Source organism: Chrysochloris asiatica, unplaced genomic scaffold (genome assembly GCF_000296735.1).
Source record: "Chrysochloris asiatica unplaced genomic scaffold, ChrAsi1.0 scaffold00144, whole genome shotgun sequence".
In the NCBI taxonomy this organism is placed as follows: Eukaryota; Metazoa; Chordata; class Mammalia; order Afrosoricida; family Chrysochloridae; genus Chrysochloris; species Chrysochloris asiatica.
In genome coordinates this window covers 3,966,903-3,970,152 of record NW_006408662.1, presented here as the reverse complement: position 1 = coordinate 3,970,152, position 3,250 = coordinate 3,966,903, and positions in this window count along the sequence as shown.

The window sequence follows — 3,250 nt, the reverse complement described above, 5'->3', positions numbered from 1 at the left end:
AAGGAAAGAAGAGAGAAAAATAAGGATGGAAGTGGATTGTAGTTGTGGATGTGCTCATGGGGTGTCTGCTTGGTGTGACTGGATTGTATGTGTAAAAATGGCTTGGTGTGGTACTGTGGGGTAATGCACTGGACTGCAGAGTCGGTATGAACCACAAAGTCAGCGGTTCAAACTCATCAGTCACTCCTTGGGAATGCTGTACAGGGTCGCTATGGGTCAGAATCAACTTGACAGCACTGAACAACAACAGCAATAATATATTGCTATAATAAACAAAAGAATGGATAAAACCAAAAGGGAATTTAAGACATGAGGTTAAATACAAAACAAATAGTAAGATAGAGCATTGGCAATTACATTCCACGTAAATGGCCTACATGTGGTTGTTGTTAAGTGCTGCTGAGTCAGTTCCAACTCACAGTGACCCTGTATAGGGTTTCCGAGGAGCAAATGGTGAGTTTGAACCACCAAGACCAAAAACATCAGAATGGGTAAAAATATCAAAAGTTAAATAAATGTTGCTTAAAAAGGCATATCCGAAACCCAACCTCCTGTCCTCCCCTAGGAACCCCAAGAGGCAAGTGGAAACCGTAAAACTTTGGAAGTCAGCAAAAGGCATACTGCAACCTAGCAAATGTTCAATCAAGAAAAAGGCAACGTCAACATGATGGGAAAGTATTTTGCTGTTTCTACTTGTCCATACTCCAATACACATGGTTTAAAAGTGTACTTAAAAGTAATGTCCTTCTTCCTGGTTACAGAATAAGTAGAGCAGACCAGAGTAAGCAGAGCATATCAAACTTATAAATTTTCGTGTCTCTTCTACCTGGGGGATACTTGAGGACTAATGCAAGATACTCATTTGTCTTTCACCCAGCAGAGCCCACACAAGGTGGAGAGATCCAGGCATTGCCCAAACATTGCAACACTCGTTAGCCACCTGGGCTTAGAGAGTGTGACTGAGACACACAGTTCATACCTAAAGATTGGAAGAAGAACCTGGAAAAGTAGGGCTTTCAAAAGCACCTGTGTATACACAAGAATTTAGAAGTCACATCTACCTAGGACAAGATACATGCTCAGAACTTACCTGAGAAGACATTCTACTTTTACCTCAGGCTGATTCCTACACATTGACCTAGGTCAGATTTCTAGGCTCTGTATAAGCCCTGGATAAATGCAGAAGGAGTCTCCTGGCACAGAGGCAATTTTCAGTGTTTGGGGAAGTTTTTTGTTTTGATTTTGTTTTCTTAAGCATATCTAGTGAAATCTGGAACTAAAGTGGTGGTGGTGGTTATATGCCATGGGATCAGTTCTGAAAGCCTCATCTTTCTCCCACGGAACAGCTGGTAGTTCTAAATAAATCATGTTTGTAGATTGGAAGACTCAGTAGTGTAATGACTTCAGCTCTCCTAAATTGATAAATGGATTTAATTCAATCCTGATCAAAACTCCAGCAGGTTTATGTGGGAAAAGTCAAGCTGATTCTAAAAATACATGGGGAAGAAATTAGCCAATCATAGCAAAGGTATTCTTGAAAAAGAAAAAAAGAAAAAGTTGGTGGATATTGCTACCAGATACCAAGACTGGTGTGGCACTGGATTAATGCACTGGACTGCGGAGTTTGCATATCAAACTCACCAGTCGCTCTTGAAACCCTATACTGAGTCATGATGGGTCAGAACCAACTTGACAGCACTTAACAACAACAAAACTAAATCAATAGTTATTAGGACAATGTGATATTGGTGCAAGGATAGACAAATGGAGCAACAGGACAGAATACAAAGTCCAGACGCAGACTTGCCTTGGTTTATTATGAAGGTGAAAATTTGATGCAATGACTGATCTTTTCAGTAAGTGGTGATGTTTTAATGGAAAATCCACAGGAACATAAACATATCCGACCCTTTTCCTTGTACTCTACACAAAGATAAGTTAACGAAGCCCTGGTGTAGTGCAGTAGGATAAACACTGGACCGCAAGGTTGGTTTGAACAGCAAGGTCAGCAGTTCAGACTCACCCGCTGCTCCTCAGAAACCCTATACAGGGTCACTGTGAGTCTGAACCGATTCACAATGTAAGGATAATTAAATACTAAAAATAAGTATCTTCATAATCTTGGGACTGGCAAAGACTTCATAAAAAAGGACCAACTATGAAGTGATAAATTGTTAAGTAGGACTTGTATTATGAACTTCAATTCAAAGGCCCTTGGTTTGTGGAAGGCGCCGTCTATAGTAGAGTTCTTTCTGACTTTAATCCAGCAATGGATCTGTGCTGAAACAAGTCAGGGGCAAATCTAGGGAGGGTTGGTTTGCCCTCAGGTACTGTGTTGCTGAAAGTAGATAACAACTATTGAGAGTAGATAACAACTCTTCCTGGTGAACCCAGGAAGAGGCAGTTTTACCCTCAGGCTTATACTAAGAACCCGGGAACTTGCCTGCACAGGTCTTTAAGGATTTACCAACAGTAGTCCATAAATTAGAAATTGGTGTCCTAGTGACTACAATTCAGGGCCCTAGGGTCATGCGTTCAGGTGGTTGAAACCCTAGTCTCTGAAGTTGTGTACCTATCCCAATGGTGGTCCTTTTCCGGCTTCTGTAGTCCTGCCTGGGATAGTGATCACTTGGTAAATTTGTAATGATTTTCTTTGTTTTCCATCAACTTCCTGTTGCCAAGAATCAGTGGGCTCCATTTTGGCTTCATGCTTTATCCGTATGATTGCCTTGGACCTGCTTAAGCCTTAGAATCTGCCCTGAAGTGGCACTGTAGGATCAGAACTGTACTAAGATCCAAAAGGTCCATAGTTCAAACCCACCAGCTGCTCCTCTGAAACCCAGTGCAGGGTCGCTATGAGTCAGAACCGAATTGACAGCACTAAACAACAAGTGGTTACGAATTGGGCTGTGACCGCAAGGTCAGCAGTTCAAAACTACCAGCTGTTCCACGGGAGAAAGATAAGGCTTTCTGCTCCTGTAAAGATTTACAGCCTCAGAAACCCTGTGCAGGGTCACTATGTGTCGGAACCGACTCTACGGCACATAACCACCAACAACAACAACGGCAACATAGAATCTTTTTGAATCTGGAGTCTTCATTTTCCTTTAGAACAGACATGTTACAATTAAGAGATACTGTTCTCAAAAGGTATGAGAAGATATTGGGTGGATGTATACTTCATTCTTCTTGGATCAACTATCAACACTCACAGAAGCAGCAGTCAAGAAATCAACTGATGTATTGCATT